General features: G+C 42.6%; 1 long non-coding RNA gene across 5 annotated transcripts in view; it reads left to right on the forward strand.

The window, feature by feature from the left end:
• The window catches only part of LOC115292785, a 38,846-nt gene that overhangs the window by 13,357 nt on the left and 6,851 nt on the right, over nucleotides 1-18,638 (forward strand). For 3 of the 5 annotated variants that reach the window (XR_003909127.1, XR_003909131.1, XR_003909130.1), the window contains one exon: nucleotides 3,691-3,963. The exons of the other annotated variants lie outside the window; for them this stretch is intronic. This is a non-coding gene — a long non-coding RNA (uncharacterized LOC115292785). Of the gene's footprint in view, nucleotides 1-3,690; nucleotides 3,964-18,638 lie in introns of those variants that run through there. 5 annotated transcript variants of the gene reach the window in all.

Raw genomic sequence — 18,638 nt, forward strand, 5'->3', positions numbered from 1 at the left:
CCCAGATTGGGTGTGGAGATTACTTAAAAACATTTTTTTAAAGAATCAACATAATCCAGAGATGAAAATTAGCAGAGCATATAGTCTCATGGATGACATAGTTAGTTTTGTAACTTTCCCAGTGACCAAAGCTAAGACAAGAGACTTGCTTAATTACAAGATTCACAACAAGCCATAAAATGGAAATGAATTTGGTTGTTGGATTAGAGCATGTTAAGCTGAAAGTAACAGAAAACTGAATAATGGTCTACACAAATAGTTGGTTATTTTTCTCACTTAACATGAAGTTTAGTGGAGGGCAGTGTGGTCCAGTGATGCTGTCAAGAATCTAGGCTTTTCCTGTCTTTTCCACTATCCTCAGGGGGATGATTTTCTTCATTCTTTCTTAATTCTCTTTTTAAAATTGTTTATTTTAGATGGGGAGACAGGCAGAGAGAGAGAGAGAGAGAGAGAGAGAGAGAGAGAGAGAGAGAGAGAATCCTTAAGCAGGCTCATGCTTAGCATGGAGCCCAAAGTGGGGCCCTGACATGGGGTGATCCCACGACCCAGGGTTCAGGACCTGAGACTAAATCAAGAAGTGGACACCCAGCCAATTGAAACACCCAGGCGCCTCAGATTTTCTTCACTCTTATAGTGTCATTGCCTCAAGTAAAATGACTACATATTTTCATCAGGAAGGCAATTGCCACTCCAGAAACTTCCTTGCAGACTTCCTTTTATGTTTTATAGCCAGAACTGGATCATGTGAATAACTCCTTGCCCTCAGAGAGGCTGGGAAAGTGAGCATCTACCTTTCTGGTTTTTATAGAAAAAGGAGAGCAAGTCAAGTCTTAACATAGCTTTGGGTCAGTGTCTTCTATACACAAAAAGAACAGTTTTTCCTAACATTGAGCAACTTCACTTTTGGGTGTTCTCAACAGGAGGACACTGTGTGATACTTCAGATGGTGCCCTAAACATAACCCCCTACAGTAAATGCACCGACAATTTCCATCATATTCCATGGAACTTAATGTTTCTCTTGGTAGCCTGATTGGTTAGGCTAAAGGCACAAATCTGGAAAAGGGAGATATACTAGGGATCAAAACAATACACCAAGTTCACAGCCATATTGTGACCTGGTTTAATCTAAGGGTAACATTTAGCCTATCTAGAATAATGTATGGGCAGCAATGCCCTTGAACCTCTCCTTTGTAAATATTATTTCTCACAACTGGCCTTCGAGTAAGAAAAAATCCACAGGGAATTGAAGCCTGTAATCTCCAGGAGCCTACCGGGAGCACAAAAGTCTGCATTGCTGATAAGGGCAGGTGCTAGTAACAGAGGAGGGTTAAGTGCTCCTTGTACAAATTCAGAGGCATAACAAAGACATATGCCTGATGGCTAAACGTTCATTGACTCACGGAGATGAGCCCCAAGAAGAGGTAATCATTCTTTCTACTAGATTCCCTTAGCACTTTGTCTATCTCAACTATAAAATGTGTAACCCAGATTTATGTAGTTCTATTGCTGGTTGTGAGCCTCCTTATTTTGTAGCCCTAGACTATGTTATTTTTCATATAACAGACTTATGTTTTTAGAAATAGGAAAATATTCTTTTGAACAACGGATGGTGGTTGCTTAGGTAGTCATTGGAAGGACAACTCTGCACAAAGAAATAAATGACAACTTACTTCATGCTTTTCTTTTTTCAGGAGTAATCTGATATAAGCCTTATTTGAAGTCTTCATATTTGAAGGCTGGAGTAGTAGATGCAATGCTCTGGGCACTGGGAGAGGAAAGCTCCCGGGAGGGAGGCGGTAGTTTCCCTTGAGGAACCTGTGAACTAGTGTGGGAGGAGGGCTGGGAGAGGAAAACAGGTCTCAGAAAGGAAACCAAAGCATGTACAAACACTTAAGAAAAAAAAAAAAAAAGAAGAAAAGAAAAGAAAAAGGAGGGGCGGCAGTGTTGAATTCTATGTTGGGCAGAAAAAGATACAATTTAATTATAATGCTTTTGTATCTAATCCACGTTTGATAAAAGGATTAATGTCTAGGACTTGTTTTATAATTGGAGGTGTTCATAAATGAAGAGAATTGATAAATGGGTTATCTGATGTGAAAACTTAAGATGTACCTGTGAAATATATTCTTCAATTTTTAGTTTATTTGAAAGAGAGAGAGAGAGAGAGAGAGAGAGAGAGAGAAATGGAGTGAGTGGAGAGGGAGGAGAGTAGCAAAGAGAGAGGGAGAGAGAGAATCCTAAGCAGGCTCCCCACTGTCAGCACAGAGCCTGGTGCGGGGCTCAATCTCACAAACCATGAGATCATGACCTGAGCTGAAATCAAGAGTTGGCTATTTCACTGACTGATAAATAATAGGGGCTCCTGAGTGGCTCATTTATAATGAAGCTACATCTTTTGCTTTGCTAGTTTAGAGTAGAAACATGGACACATAATTTGCTAATTGTTTCTTTCTGCTATAGACACTAAGGAGGCATTCCCATCTTATTTGGGGTTTAGTAACAGATGGAAAATAACATCATACAAACATCATACATGCTTAGTTGCAAGAACAACAGGAAAATGAAGATAAAAAGACGTGGGGAGAACAAAATGCTAATTTTTTGTCACAGGAAGTTCAAGAATTAAGAGGTGGGATGGCAGCTGGGGAGCATGGAATTCTGGGGACAGAAGTTCAGATTTCCTATGCTAAGAAACAAAGTGATGTTGCTTTAAAATTTTTTTTCATGGTTAGTTATAAAATTTTTGAGAGTAATAACTGTCTTCAAGGTTTACATCTATTCACTTAAACACTATAAGGGATCAAAAATAAATAGGAAATAATCCTTTTTCCTCCATGGCTCATGGTCTCTTAGATGTTTACATTAAAAGCTGTAATAGAAGGTAGACTGCTTTAAATCCCATGGCAGAAAAGTAGATCAAGTTCCAGGATTCCGATATGAAAGATTATCTCCAGCTGTAAGACATCAAGAAGGGCTTCATAGAGGAGGTGACTTGTGAGCTGAACACTAAGGGGTCAGTAGCACTTTGACATAGGGGGATGGAAAGAACATTCTAGGAAGGAGAAGCAGTGTAGCTAAAATGTTGGTGGCAGAAAAGACAGCCCTAAGTATAGAGAATAGAAAACAATCCAGTTTTGCTGGCCCATAAGAGCTCAGTTAGTAGAAAAAAAGAGCGAGAAGGTTGGAAACATGAGCAGAGGTCAGATTCTCGAGAGTCTGTTCATTTTAAATGAAGGCAGTTGAACTTTATTTGGCAGATAATGAGGAGCTATAGATGGTATTTTGGGGTACCTGATAGAAGCTGAACATCTGTTTTTCAAGTGGAAGAGGTAACAGATCATGGGAACTGTGCCATCAACTCTGCACACTCTGAAGTGCCTAATACAGTGTTAGCATGTGATAAATGTACAACGATATTTTAAAATGGTCTATAGAGAACTTTATCAACAGGGAAGCCATCGAAGAAAGTTACTGAGAACGTCCGGCATTTTAGAGGGAGCCAACAAGGCTGGACCAGATGCAGCCTGCTGGCACTCAGCATTCCTATCCACCCATTCCGCACGCTCCCTGCATCACAGGGCTGGACGGCTAGCAAGTGCGCTTCTCAGGCTCCCTTCTGCTAGGGTTTGAAATGCCTCATGAGATGTCGAAGATGAGAGGCAAGTGGAGGTCATTTTTATTTTTACAGCAGGTTCTGGCAGAAAGGAGTTTTTGCTGTGGACAGACTTCCCATCCTACCATCGAGGGACCGGCTTCATGAATGTGGGCAGCTGTGAAATCGACAGCAGTTCCGTGGCCTCCTAACCTCTGGTTCACAGCTACCGGATTAGAACCTCCAAACCTAGCAGCGGCCTGATCCTTCCACCTAACAGGACCTCCTCCCCTTACATTTCTGTGGCTCCTCCAATGTTTGGAAGCCAATTCCCTATATCAAATTCCTTTCTACTTGAAACACCTAAAATGGGTCCTGTTTCCTGCAATGAACTGACAGGAAGAGGAGGCAAGGAAACTTGCATAGTAGAGGGAAATAGTCATTCGAGGACAACTCATTATGGGATGGAAGGACAGAAATTCAAGTCAGGGCACCTGGGTGGCTCTTTTGGTTAAGCGTCCAACTCTTTATTTCAGCCCAGGTCATTATCTCACAGTGAGATCAAGCCGTGCATCGGGCTCTGCGCTGACAGCATGGAGCCTGCCTGGGATTCTCTCTCCTCCTCTCTCTCTCTCCGTCCCTTCCCTGCTTGTGCTCTTCCTCGCTCTCTCAAAATAAAAACATTAAAATAAATCTTAAAAAAAAATAAAGCAATTCAAGTCAGAGGTCCTCTTGCACTGCAGAGGGCATCAATGTGCCTTTCATTCTGCGGGCAGGCCTTTGTTCTCAGTCTTCTCTTCCATCTGCCTCAAAAACACACACCTTCCCCCGATTACAAGAAAAAATGTATATTCCTTGTAAAAAACTTGGGAAATATGGAAACTTATGAAGAACAAAATATCACCTGTAATTACACTAGAGCTACTTCTTGAATCTGTAAGAATGAGGTTCCACTGTGACACTGTAGCAGTAGCTTAAGTAAAGTAGACGTCTAGGTCTTTCTCACGTAGACAAACCAATGGGTAAGCAATCCAGAGATGGGATGCTGGCTCCATGACCACCAGGACCCCAAGCTCCTTTTCTCTTGTACTTACGCATGTTAAAATACATTCCTGCTTAATTGTCCAAGAGGATTGCTCCCACTCACCCTATTGTACCTGCACTTCAGCCAGCAGGGAGGGAGAAAGAAGATTAAGAGCCTGCTCTTTAAGGAGACCGGATGTGACATTTGCTCATGTTCCTTTGTTCCTAATAGCCACATCTATTTGAAGAGCAAGGTGTGAAATGTAGTCTGTGTTCTGTACAGCTGTGTACTCAACTAAAAATGGCAGGAGTAGGTGGTTGGAGCCTAAGGAAGGAGGCAGTAAAGGATAGGGGAGGTCAGTTAGCACTCTCACTCACATAACCCTAACCATCCCTTCTTCCTCCCACAAGTTCATGGTTTTCCTTTTCTTCACTTCTCAGGTCCCAACACCACCCCCATCCCAGGTGATAATTTTGATGCTACTGCTGATAGCATTTTTTTGGTCACTTTGCCCACTCCCTGTCTGGACGGTTTTGCTTCGAGTACTTCACTTAGCCTTGGTAACTTTACTTTTGAAATTCTTTCTGGGGCACCTGGGTGGCTCAGGCAGTTAAGTGTCCAATTCTTGATTTCAAGCTCAGGTCATGGTTTCACAGTTTGCGAGACTGAGTCTTGCATCCAGCTCTGCACTGACATATTCTGATTGGGATTCTCTCTGTCCCTCTCTCTCCCTCCCCGCCTCAAGCCCTCTCTCAGTCTCTCAAAATAAATAAGCTTTTAAAAAAACAAAACAATTTTTTCTCCATCAGCTTAACCCTGACCATCTGGCTTTCCCCCTCTCATCTTATAGGACTCCTGAAAATGTAATACCCACTGGGTGCCTCACGCCAAACGTCTATAAACCCTCTTATAAAGTCACCTTGACCTGGCTTCTGACCCTTTTCCAAGAAGGGCTTCAGACTGTATTGCCCTTCTCCTGACCCACCATTCTATTTTTCCCCTCTAAAAGTCCCTCTAAAAGTTCCCGAAAACAACATCTTCCTTGAAACTTATTTCAACTAATACAGCCCTTTGACACTTTGCACAAAGCTTCAACCAATGTCCCTTCGGTGCCTTTCCAGGGCTACAAATTATCTTCTGTAGTATAAACTGCATCTCTTCTGATTTTCAGCCAGTATTCATTCAGATCCCTTTGGTCTGTAAGTTTTCCCCAACCGTATTTTTCTTCTTGCATTTTTTTTTCACTTGCACCTTAAAAACTGCTCAGGGAGTGAGGCTGTCTGACCTCAGAAATATACGACAACAGACACTTAATTCATGCATTCTGTTGATGAGGCTTCTCTCTTGGCTCCTTTTAGCCTGAGCAAGACTCAATGAACATCTTCCTGCATCTTCTGGGACTGCCATGGCTCTTATCTGCAACACATTGGACTTCTCAAAACTTAAGGCTTTAAGATACAACTGTAGTCAATCAACTTCCATGCAACACCCTCGACAAATCCCCTGGCTGTGCATGCTCCCTCTGCCTAGATAAGGTGAAGATGCTTTCCCAAGGAAGTTGAGGATTCTACTGCAATATAATTCTGTGAGTGCAACAGGGCTAGGAAGGGAAACTCTCTGGGCTTCCAGCAGTTACAATCATCTAGGTTATGTTGCTAGAAACCCTCAAGCCTTAGCGGCTTTAAACTGAAAAGGCTGATTTCTTGCTCATACTACTTATCTCTTGTGAGTTGGCAGGAGGACTCAGGCTGGTGGAGAAGCGATCATCTCAAATACTGGTGGCCCCTGTTCCAAAGAGGAAAGAAAGCTTTGGAGCATTTTGCATCAGTAATTCAATACTCCAGCCTAGAAGAGGCCCTCATCACTTCTACTCACTGGCTAGAACCAGTCACATGGCCCTATTGAACCACAAGGAGACCAGGCAGTACAATCCACCTTGAGCCTGAAAGGGCAGAGAACTGAAAGTATTTAGGGAACAGCACTAATAGTATCTACAGAACCTAAGAAAAGTTGTGCCAATGTAATCACTAACCTTCATAAGCTGCTATTTGGCCCAGACTAACTTGAGGCAATTGCAATCCAGATTTCTAAACCACTTTGTGTTTCAATCAGAGGAAAGAACTTAATATTTTACTCCTAATTACCCTGTACCACTTTCAAACTGTTCCTACCTCAAGGTAAAATGTTTTGAGAACCCTGGTGCAGAGTCCCAGGACTGTCTCAGCTTCCTCGATAACATCTTGGGCACCTGGGTTCTCCTTGAGCATCCTCCCCACCCCCACCACCAAGCCCAGCCTCCCACCTCCCTCCCTCCTCCCCCCACCTCCCCCCCACCTGCTCTGCCACCCTGGGAGCTGCGTGCATGCATCACTGTTTCAGTGGATGGCAGCAATACACAAGGGCACCTCACTGTTGGAAAGGAACTGCCTTCTGCCTGCCAAGGACAAATGCAGACACACAAAGCAGTATCAAGCAAGACTTCACATCAAAGGGAACCCTGCCTGGGCTTGCCAAGAGCAGGGCTGCTTCCGAGCCTCTCTCTTTAGCCTTGTTAGTATTCTTAGGGCCCAAGGGGCCCATGGTGCTCCTGCCAGGCCCCCTCATTTACCCAGCACTCCTGTTCACTCTGACAGGAGAGCTCAGGCTCTCCCTGAATCTGGCCTCGACCACTTGACAGAGCAGAATGCCAAGTTTTTAACAATGTTGAGCGATTAGGAAAAAAAAAATTCATGAGAAATATTTACTCCATGATCTCACTTTGAGTAGGAGAACAGAATACTTAACTTCTTCAGTGCAACAACACATCGAAAATTAAAGAGTTCCTGTCTGAGGCCTCAGGGGGTAAAAAAGCATACAAAAGAAAGCTTACCTACTGAGGAAGCAAGGATGCTTTTTGAGCAGAGATTGGGAACACCAGAACTAAGGTTGAAAGTGGAGACTGGCCAGTTGTAGGCCTTTAGACCTGGTGAGAAGTCGTGTGCTAAACTGAACATCCAGACAAATTTCTACTTTAAAATCAACATAAGAATCCTGGGGCACCTGGGTGGCTCAGTCAGTTAAGCGTTCGGCTTTGGCTCAGTCAGTCATGATCTCTTGGTTTTTGAGTTTGAGCCCCACATCGGGCTCTGTGCTGACAGCTCAGAGCGTGGAGCTTGCTTCAGAGTCTGTGTCTCCCAGTGTCTCTACCCCTCCCCACCACTCTCTCTCAAAAATAAACATTAAAAAAAAAAAAAAAAAGAACTCAGGTCCTGTTATTTTAAGGAAAAGAAAAAGTCTTTCTTTTAAAAGATAAGGGGAAAGGGGGGAAAGGGATTGATAGTGACAGAGAAAGGTATAAAAACTTTAATTTAGAAAACAGTTAAGGTCTTTTGTTCTGGGGACTGAAGAACTCTTTTGGAAAGAGACATTAATTATCAATATACATTGGAAGTTTTAAAATGTCTTAAAACCACGTATTATGAGAGCTGGAAGGGGAACTTAGGGATTGTCTTTCCCAAATTATTTTTTTTGAGTTAAGAAAATCTGAAATTCAGGGATGTCAAGGGGCTTTTCACAGTCACACAGCTGATTAGTTGCAAAGCTGGAGTAGAGATCCAGCCTCTCAGGCTTGTTAGCACAATGCTTGGCATGGCGTGTGATCAGAGCACACAGGTCTACAACTTCATCAAGTACAGTATTTTTAACGCAGTGGCTTCAGCCCTTTGACTAAGAACTTCCACTGCGGCCAACCCTACCACCCTGTTCCAACAGCTTCCCAGAATAGTAGTAATTAGAGCAAAAAAAAAAAAAAAAATGGATAGGGCCCAGAGAAAATGTCACATTTCTAGAAGTGGGAGGAGGTGGAGATAATGCATTTACATAATTTCCAACTTTCAGAGCACTTCATGTGACCACAGGTCCATGGAAAGAACTCAAGCATTCCACGGTGGGGGGAAAAAAGGTTACATCTTTTATTAACCTCCTGTTGAAGGAAGCATTTCCTTCGTTACAAAGGTAGGCAACAAACCACAACAGTATTTGTACTACTTGTCTTTGTCCCTAACAGAAGTAGTAAGAATGCTCATGTTAATTGTGGTAGAGATCTTGAAATAGCTTTACCCTCATTACCACTCTGCAATTACGGCAGTTAGATCTCCCACTAGATGTTGTTACTTAGTGTTTAATAAATAAGCACACATATTACTCTGCCGGATTTTTATAAATATTTTGATAACAAAATTTCAACATAATCGGATTCCTTTATAATTATGTTTTATTTTATGCAGTTAAAGGTATTATTCTGAGAAGGATCGGTAGACTTCACCTGACTGTCAAAGGGGTAATTGGCATAAAGATTAGCAACCTCTGACATGTGAGGGGTAAACAAGTGTCAGGTTGCTGTTGGAGACCCGTGACACTTAGTCCCACGTCCCTGGTTCCATCACCCTGTGGGCTCAGAGTGACAGGGACGCTCACTTGTCATTCTGGGTTGGAGAACTGCCAGGGCCCTCCTGCCACAGCCTGTGCTTATCATTTCAGGGCCCACCAGCCTTTGAAATCTGGTGTGACTATATCACAAAATGTGACAGCAGAGAACCCATTGTTGGCATTATTAAAATTAAGGCTGATAGGGATTTTGCGACATTTATTTTAAGAGGGTTGTGTTCACATGTCCCATGGAAGTTGCCTTTTCTCAAGGAATTGGCACTCCAAGTTCTACTCAGAAGGAAACTAGTTTTTTTGAAGATAGCTAAGCTGGTTTGGCATGGCAAGTAAATGCTTAGAAAGAAAATGAAATTTTAAAATATCAAGGCACCATTTTCCATCTCTCAAATATGCAAAGACTTTTTAAGATGGTAAGTCTCAGGATTGGCAGAGTATAATGAAATGGATGTTTTCGTAAATTTCCCACAAGACCAAGAGTTGGTGAAATGTTTCTAGATGGCTGCTTGAGCCCCATGTTTTAAGTGTTTTTTAACCAGTAATTTCACTTCTAGGAATTTATCCCATGGACAGAGTTAAAAATATTAATTTTAAGACTATCTTTATATGAATATCTTTGAAACCATTAAAAATTGTAAACAACATGAATGTCAACAATGGGAGGCTGGTGAAATAAATTATTCTACATCTGCATGACTACTATAATGTAGCTAATTAAAAAAAAAGCCATTCGAGGGCACCTGGGTGGCTCAGTTGGTTAAGTGGCTGACTTTTTATTTTAGCTCAGGTCATGATCTCACGGTTCAGCAATTGAGCCCAGCAGTGGGCTCTGTGCTGACAGCACAAAAATCCCATGCCTGCTTAGGATTCTCTTTCTCCCTCTTTCCCTCTCTCTGCCCCTCCCCCGTTCTCCCTCTCAAAATAAATAAACATTAAAAAAAATGATAAAAATAACCATTCCAAGAGTATTTAATGATATGGATAAATGTGTAAATATAATGCTCAGCTTAAAATGCAAGGCATAAAACTGCAAGTGTAAGATAATCCTATTTTTTAGTTTGAAAAATATTCATATTTCTTTGCAATCTTAGGTATATACATATGCATGTGGAATATATGTGTTTAAAAACTGGTGAGAATGTGTCTAAGTGATGGTACTGGCAGTCTACGAGTAGCGATATTTTAATTATTTTATTTACTTTTTATACTTTTTTGTATGATGTAACAAATTGTTTTTAAAAAGACGTTTTTAGGAAGATGAGCTAGTACCACATGAGCCCATCCTGTGTTTGCAGTGCCTTCTCGTTGCTCCAGACAAAAGTTTGTTTTGCTGGTTGCTACCGAGTGTTATTTTTCTCCTAACCTTTGCTCTCTTTCTCCACCATTGGCTTCCAGATGTCTGACTTAACCAAATTCAGGGCACTCGACTCATGTCATTCTCTCCTCTAGTTTGGACAGAAACTTCAGAAACTACATTCAGGCTGCCAATCTGATAGAGTCAGCACCCACATGAATGCCAGTCAGAAACCTCTTGGCATAATGAAGGACAGTTCAATAGGGAACTTGAAGCTTTTGTAAACAAAACTGAGGATTGAGCTTGAGATAGGATGAGAATCCAGGGAGGCATCTGCCCCTCTGCTCTCCCCGGACTGCACCTGCGTGGTGTTTTGCGTTTGTCCGGGGCCAGGAAGGAAGGTGAGAAAACGTCTTGCAACCCCTTCACCTTTTGCTGATATTTGCTTGAAAGGAATACATTTTCAACATCCAGTGATTATTTAGCATGTAGTATATAAATCTGGAAAAAATATCTGGAGAGATAAAGACATTTTATTTTGATTTTACCTTGAAAGTGAGAAATAGGAAGGTAGTTTTCCATACGTAAATGTTTACGGTTCTATTTGCGGTGCCATTTAGAATTTTGCAAACACAAGAGCCTATATTCCATTCCTTCTTTCTTAAACTTGGATCCATTTTCTCCTGGGTGAAGTTTAAAATAATAAAAACCGAGAAAACCATTTACTCAATGCCTCCTGTTGCATAGCAATCTAAACAAACAAGCCCCTTTCCTCTGTTAAGAACTTCCAATAAAACAAATCACAAAGATTGTGTTTTAAAAAGACGATTTCCAAGCTTTTTTTAAAGCTTCCTTTAAAAAAAAAATAGAGGCCAAAGATTGCAGGCAAAAAACTCAATTGGCTTTCTAGTGAGTCACTTCACTTCTCATGCTACTGAAGGGATTTGAAAACGTTTTTGATTGTGGTGAGGCCAGAAGAGCTGAGCTGGATACAGGGATACCAAGCCAACCAAAGCAGGAAAAACACTAAGAAATAATAATAACCATCAAGTCTCCAGTATCTTCTGTGTGCCAGGTTCTGGGCCATGTCATTTATCTAATCCTGTAACAAAGCTTCCATGTTGGGGGTCTTCCATTTGCACCCCTGGGTCACTCTCTGCTCCTCTCTATACTGTCCTCTGCCCAGGAACAATGACCGATTCGGACTGAATAGCCGGCTCCCTTTCCCAGGGCACTGGCAGGAGCGAGGAGGGAGGAGGGAGGAAGGAAGATGGGGTATTTATTTTCCTGGCTCCTTCCTTGCTAGTTACAACAGGTTGGCTGTGTCCCTCCACCCAGAGCCACAGCTCCTGCCAGCCCACTCCTCCGAGTCCAGGAATTGTACCTCACCCTCTGGCCCCTCAGGGCCCTCGGTGGGGACAGCTGCCTGCTGCTCCTAGCTGCAGAGGGTGACTACCCTTGACGGGAGTTCAGCCCTAGGAGACCTCTGGGAAGAGTCTCTCTCTTAACCCTTTTCAGCCACCCCTTTTGTGTATGTCATTGGTCTTCTGCTTATCTGTTTTCCCTGCCACCACCTGGGAGATTAGTGATGGTTCTGGTTAAGAGGACAGCCCTGGTCTCCTAATGGACTCTTATTTTCCGGCTTAGAAAATATACTCTTGCAGAGCAAACCTTCCAAAGGCACTAAGGCACTCAATCAACCCCCAGCACCCAGAGGGAAGTATTCAAACCTGCCATCTTTAGACTTTCCTGAGCTCTTGGCTTGGTCAACCAGTTTGTGCTCTGTTTCTCAGAGAGATGATGCAATTTTCTCCTTCCACAGTCAACGGGCCTATTCTACCCTTCCAAAATTACACTCATCCCTCAAGGTTGTCTTCTAACCCCACCTTTTCCAGTCAGACTTCCTTCCCTGATGTTCCATTTGGAAGTGAACTCACAACAATGTCTTCCTATGCGATATGTTGGGAAATCGATCAGCTATCACCTTGCTATACATCGTCCGGGGGCTTGGAAACAATTAAAATGTAAAATTATTTGTCTTTTCAAAATCATGGGCTTTGGTGCCAAGGAGTTTTGACCTTAACTAAGTTCTGTCAACATTGGAAACACGTACAAGTTATGAACCTGGCTGAGTTTCCTTACTAAAAATGAAAGAGTTATAGTAATACTTGCCTTATACTAGATTGTGAGGGTGTTTCTATATATGTAAAAGTCATACTACACAGTGTGGCAGATAAATATTGTTTTACTTTTCTTTTTTCCTTTTTCCTCCAAATAGTGCTCAAAACTAGCTAAAATTCACGGAGTGCTTATTTGTTATGTGTCACGTACTATTAATAGTTATGTACTATTCTAAGCATTTTGTACATTATACGTACCATTATCGTACATTTACATTATATGGACTATTATTCTCCCTACTTTCCAGATGGAAAACCGGAGGTACACACAGGTTAAGAAACTTGTCCAGGGTACACCAACGACATAAGACGGGAGCATTGATTCATAACCAGATCGTAGATTTTCTGAGGCAAAGATCTATTTTACAAGATTTCTTTCTCTCTTTCACAAGGTTTAGCGTGATGTCTTACATAGAATATAGTCAGTGTTCAATAAATGTTGATTTAATTCCAAGAGGCAGAGGCAATTAAGCTAGTGTCGCAGTAGGCAGGGGGGCTAGAAACGCACTTGGTCAAAGCAGCAGCTGCTTGCATGAAGCGTGCCTCGCCGTGTGCAGCCGGGAAAGGCTAGGATGCCAGGTTCTGGCAACTGACACGCGGCCCCTGCCGGAAGTCAGAGAGCGGCCAGTGAGGGGCTCGGCAAGAAAGAACGTGAGCAGGGAGCTCAGGCACGGTGGAAAGTTGCTCAAATGAAGCCCGAACTCCTCTCTCAGCAATTCTCCCGGGTCTGAGGAGACAGTAAATCTCACTCCATCCTGTGGTGATACTGCTGGAGCATCTTTAAAAATACTTAGCCCCAAGCTGAGGAGCCGTTTTCCTGCTGCTTTTCTACCTGAGCCAGCAACCTCAGAGCCCTCTGGGGTTTCTGTTAAAAACACCCAGATCCCAGGAATCACTCTCCACCGACACAATTGTTGCTCACGCCAAGCACAGGACATATGGCTGAGCATCTGGGAGGGGGCAGATTAGCCAGGAGTGCTGGCGAGCGGCACATGCTTTCATTAGGATGGATGTGTCACAGTAAATCATTTTGTAAATGTTCCCTCCCTTCGCTCTGCATAGCGAAACATAAAGGAAGATGAATTACCCAAAGCACCATAATGCTGTTTGAATATGCCAAAGCTTGTGCCTGAGACACTTACTGACATTTCCTTAAATATCTTTTTAATATCTTGGCCAGGTCAGGCATACCAACGGCATTACAGAGCTTGCAAATCAATGCCCCAGCTGTTTTGGTTTTTTAATAAAACTGAATGTGATCTCTTTAAAATGATTGCCTTCCGCACCTCCCCCCCCCCCAGCTTTTTACAGGGCTTTCAGAGAGCAGGACTGTGGGAGCCCTGAAGTCAGGAGTTGGCTCTGATGAAGTGGTTGTTCCTTTGGGGGGGTGGCTGGAGGTGCGGGTGGAGGTGGGGGTGGGCAGAAATTAACCATTTGCTGGACTATTGCAGTCATCTTTTCCTAGTCCCCTGCCTCACGGATCCCATCTACACGATTCACAAGACCAATTTGCGGTGTGCTGGTTTCAAGAAATGGATTGACCAAAATCTTGCTGAAACATCTAAAGGTTTCAACTTCTAAAGATTCATCACATCGGTTTCAGAGTCTGGGATCAGTCCAAGTGATTTATTCATAATTTTATTAGAGATCCTTTTCCAGGGAAATTCTTTGTATCAACATAATGGAAACTGAAAGAGCCCCCTACCAAGAATCCGACCCTATGCATGTGATTTTTGCCCCCTGGAAAAAACGGAATATGTAAAACTGTCATCAACAGTAACCATCTTGGCCACTGGATAGCTAGTCTCCAGTCACAACAGGAATTCCTCATGCAAATAGGGACATGAGCCTGTCAAATTTGAGGTCCCAGTAGGAGGAAAAATCCAATAGAAGTGCCTATAAATCAGAGTTTTATAATGATGTTAGTTGACTGCTACTTATGTGGGTCATAAATGTGACACCACAATAAACAGTCCAGTTTCTTTGAGGATATTTGAGGACTTTTATTGGCTTTGAGAAATCACAGCACCTCCATCAGGAAAGGCTCATCTGCTTTTGCACTTTATTGCTTTCCTTTTCTGTAGTTTGTACAAAATGTCTAAGCTTCTTTTCCTTCCAATATTTTGCCTGGGCCACATTAGTGCAAGTTTGTGTTTTCCCCGGGCCTGTGAAACCACAAGCCAAATAAAGACGAATGCAGAGCTGGAGTTTCAGCCGGGTCCCCGGTGGGGCCCCCACCCTCTGCCTTCCCGTGCGCTGACTTCTCACAAACCAGCTCCGAAGCAACTGAAATTTCCCTTTTTGATTTTTTTCTTTTTCTGACCACAGGCAAAGTCTTGTCTCCTCAGTTCTCTGAAAGTTATCCGTTCCTGAATTTTACCCTTAACCACAGTGGAGGAAAGGGAATAGCTGAGGTTAAGAAATATGGAAAGAATGTTAACAATGTACCACTAAAATATACATTAAGAATATTTTCAGCAAGTATAATCTCCACGTTGAACTTCTAAATCTAGCATCCTCCTGTCATGTGACCATCTTCACATTTATGTGCCCCTTTGGGCCTCAATTCAGCCCTTCCTGAATGACCGCTCTGTCAAAGGTAGGACTGATTAAAAATAGATTAAGTCTCCAAGTTTTCCTCCCTATTCAACATTTGGCTGCCCCAATTATAAATGTTAGAGTGGTTAGGTTAAAATAGTTGTCTTTTGCATGGGCCAGGACATGAATATCATCGGAGATTTTAATAGGCATAAAAACAGAAGTGAAAATACATGCACAGATAGTGCCTTCAATTGAACACTATTTTTGTTAATAGAAATTCAAAGTCATGAGTACTTTTGCTTTAAGAGGGTCACAGAACGGACACAGAAAGGGATTTAGAGATCCTTTCATTAATTCTCTCGTTTTATGCAGGACAAAATTAACAATAGTCACCATTGCCAGTGTATATATGTCACCTCATTTAATCCTAAACACCCTACCATCGGTCATCCCCATTTTGCAGATGGGAAACAAGGCAGAGAGGTGAAGTAACTCGTCCACAGCAAAATGGTAGAGGGAGGATCTCAGGTGCCTATTTCAAACATTAGGTTAGAGAGCCTCCAGGGTCTTGAACCCTTGTGTCCATCTACCGGCTTCTTTGCCCTGCTCTGGGGCAAGTGGCTGGCTGCTGGCTGCCTGGTTTTGTTGGCTCCTTCTGTGTGACAGGTCCCTGTTTTCAGCTTGGTCTGGAGTGGCTGTCATGATCCAAGATGAATCTGCCTTGGTCCCAAGGGCCGGAGCCAGCCTCCCCAGACATGCATGCTGGGCTGCATCTGTTGCTAATGGCATTTCCAGATTTCTCCCTCTTCATGAGCCCCTCGCCTGGCAGCCTTGTATGGCCGTGAATCTGATGTTTATAGTTGTGCTCCTCAGCTGTTCCAGTCTGGCAGGAAAGCAGGGATGTCTGTGACCAGGTTAACTCTGAGGGCAGGTGCATCGTGGAAGAGATGACATCTTACAGGGTTTAGGTTTCTGAGTCCATCTCTGTAGGGCTGAAGCTACCTTGGGAATGCAACATGTAATGTGATAATGATGGCCCTGGACATGCCCGACACTCATTTCGTTAGTTACTAAGTACTTCACATATTCTTTCTTTGTAAATGAATTTTCCTTAGAGGTGTTTTTCTCTCCCCCCCTTTTTTCTTAGTGACATAGGAACTTGAAGGTCACGGTCTTGTTCAACTTCATTTTTCTGTTAGCTAGCATAGGGCATTCAACTTTGGAAACTGACAAATGGTTACTACATGCAAAAAAGAATAGTCTGTAGCAAAGCCCTCTTTTCTTATTTGATGTGTGCAGTGGAGTTTGGCATTTCTCAGCTACCCACAACAATTCTATATCCCAACTTACCCACGTCTCTTTTAGGAAATTCTCTTTGCCTCATAGTGTGATATTTTAGCAGTCGGTAAGTTCAAGTACCCACTGTCCACTCTGGAAGCTAAAAGGGGAGGTCCCTGTCTCCTAGGGTGATGACAAGTGTTTGAGATAATGCAGAATAGCATCTAAAACATGGAGTAACTGCTCAGTACTTGGAATTCTTCATCTTGATCTTGCTTACTTTTTTTTTTAAATTAAATATTCCTTTTCAATCCTATTTCAATCCTTTTAAAAAATATTTTTGAGAGAGAGAGAGAGAGAGAGAGAGAGAGAGAGAGAGAGGGAGAATATGTGTAGAAGAGGGGCAGAGAGAGAGGGAAACACAGAATCTGAAGCAGGCTCCATACTCAGAGCACAGAGCCCAATGTGGGGCTTGAACTCATGCAGTGATATCATGACCTGAGCTAAAGTCAGACACTCAACCTCCTGAGCCACACAGTTGCCCCTCTTGCCTTTTCTTTTTATTATTTGATTACTATTCCTCTATGGCAGCCAGCAGTCTGAACTTGGCCACTCAGACCCTTTCCCCTGGTATACTGAAGGTTGTATGATTAACAGGACAGAAGGTAGGGTTGTATTTTTTAAATTATGCAATATAACAACACTTCAGGAAGAATGCATGAAACTATATGAAAGGTTTACAAATAATTGAAAGCAAGTGCCATGTAGTACCACTGTCATGATTATTTGCCTCCTGCAGCCTTCTAGGTGTCCCTCACCAATCAAAACCCTCCTCCTGGGTGTGTGACCTGTGCAGTCACTCAGGGACTCCATGCTCAGAATTGTCCGGGGCTTTGTTTAATGCTCTGCAGGCGCCATCTTGAAACCCTATAATCTTTGAAGAAATGATTCTGCATTTTGCACTGGGCCCTATAAATTATATGGTCAATGCTATGTTTATTTCTTGAGGCAAATATTATCCTAACTTTTGTGAAAATGATTTTCTTGCTTTTCTTTATAATTTCACCCTCTACCTGAGTATCTGGAACTCTTTCTTCCCAGAAGCATGCTCTGACATTGCTCCTGCCGGAAGGCTTACCAGTCCTACAATTCCTGTTTCAAAGCCCCCAAAGATGCCCTGTTTCCTTTCAGTGGTCTCCTGATAATTTTACTGTTCATAGATTTGCCAGTGTTGATGTCTGTTGCTTCCAAAGAAACACAACTGGTACTATTTGTTACTAAGACTTTTGATGGAGAAAAAGTGTATAATAGCTTTTCTTTGTTTTGTTCCTTTCTGCACATAGCCCAAAGTCTTATGAAGGTTCTACAGATTTGAGATTTTTAAAAAATCCAGCTAACATTCAATCTGACAATATCTTCTAGCAGAAGTTGAAGCTTGAAATTGTGAAAGCATTTACCTATATTTAGGAAAATATCATCTTCAGGATAGGCCATGAAGCCCAAAGTAGCTGCCAACGGCATTTTTTTTTTTTTTAAATTTTGCAAAAATTACTTCAGCTTGCTAATGGATTGCTACTTTTTTGGAGACTCCTTCCCCCAACACGTAGCTGAGCTAGGGCTCTAAATTTCTGACAACATGTATATCCCCATCCCCCTCACCTCAGTGATTGGTGCAAGGATAGTCATGTGACCCAAAAGAACCAATAATAATTATCTCTAGAAGTTTTCTGTTTGAACTATCAGGGAAGTTGATCTCTTAGCTTTGGAGATTCTGGAAAGATACAGGCTTAGGATGGCCCAGGTGTGGAGACGGAGGTCAACACACAAAAGGCGGTAAGAAGCCATAAGCAGTAGAAGCTATGAGGGACTCGGGATTTGATAGTTGATTATAGCATAAAAGCAGAGGCAGAGAAATGCCGGCTCCCAGACTGCTTTGAGCCCCTTGCATCACCATGGTGTCTAGAGGAACATTTAATGCTCCATGAAGCCTGCCTTTGTCTGTCAAGATGGTTCCCTCTGCTTCCTTACTTCCCGGCATGTCCTAAAGTAAACTTCCAACACCTGTCTCGGCCTCTACCGTCAGAAGTGGTGCCTGTAATGAAACACATTTACAAGCCCTGGACTTGGTCATTTGACTTGAGACCCTTAAAAGAACCCTTCTGCCCTTGACACATCCTCCAAGGCAAGGGAAATTAAAGCAAAACTGAACCCTTGGGACTTCATCAAGATAAAAAGCTTCTGCAAGGCAAAGGAAACAATCAAGAAAACTAATAGGCAACCGACAGAATGGGAAAAGATAGTTGCG

The sequence above is a fragment of the Suricata suricatta genome, chromosome 5, assembly GCF_006229205.1.
Source record: "Suricata suricatta isolate VVHF042 chromosome 5, meerkat_22Aug2017_6uvM2_HiC, whole genome shotgun sequence".
In the NCBI taxonomy this organism is placed as follows: domain Eukaryota; kingdom Metazoa; phylum Chordata; class Mammalia; order Carnivora; family Herpestidae; genus Suricata; species Suricata suricatta.